Source organism: Octopus bimaculoides, chromosome 13 (assembly GCF_001194135.2).
Source record: "Octopus bimaculoides isolate UCB-OBI-ISO-001 chromosome 13, ASM119413v2, whole genome shotgun sequence".
Taxonomy (NCBI): domain Eukaryota; kingdom Metazoa; phylum Mollusca; class Cephalopoda; order Octopoda; family Octopodidae; genus Octopus; species Octopus bimaculoides.
In genome coordinates, this window is record NC_068993.1 from 5,948,533 (window position 1) to 5,949,251 (window position 719).

The following is a 719-nucleotide window of genomic DNA, read 5'->3' on the forward strand; positions in this document are numbered from 1 at the left end:
CCCGGTACTCAGCTGGTACTTAATTTGTCGACCCCGAAAAGATGAAAAGCGAAGTCGACCTCGGTGGAATTTGAACTTAGAACGTAGTGGCAGACGAAAAACAGCTAAGCATTTCGTCCAGCATGCTAACGATCTTGCCAGCTCACCACCTTAATAATAATAATAATAATAATAATAATAATAATAATAATAATAATAATAATAATAATAATAATAATAATAATAATAATAATAATAATAAAAAAGCAAACGTCATTCACTTTCCGGTTAGATTCCCAAACGAGATCAACCGTGACGATGAAGATCATTCCAGCCCTTTCGATCTTGGTTTACTTCTTAAGTCTCTTGCCTCGTCTTGAAAAATCACGCTTCGATTCTTTCCTAAAAAAAAAAATCATTGTCAATTTACCCCTCCCCTCAAATCTACTGGCTTTGTGCCTTTTTTAGAAGCAAATTCTTCATTCCTGTTTCGTTGGTTCGCATCACTGTTGTCTCTCTGCACATACTCGTCTCTTCTTTTCTTTATCAACTACCAACACCACCACCACTACCACCACTACCACCACCACCACCATCATCACCATAACGGCTACCATCACCATCACAACGACCACCATCATCCCCACCACCGCTACAACCACTAACAACACCACCACCATCACCATCACGGTTACCATCACAACTACCACCATTACCACCACCACCACCACCACCACCAC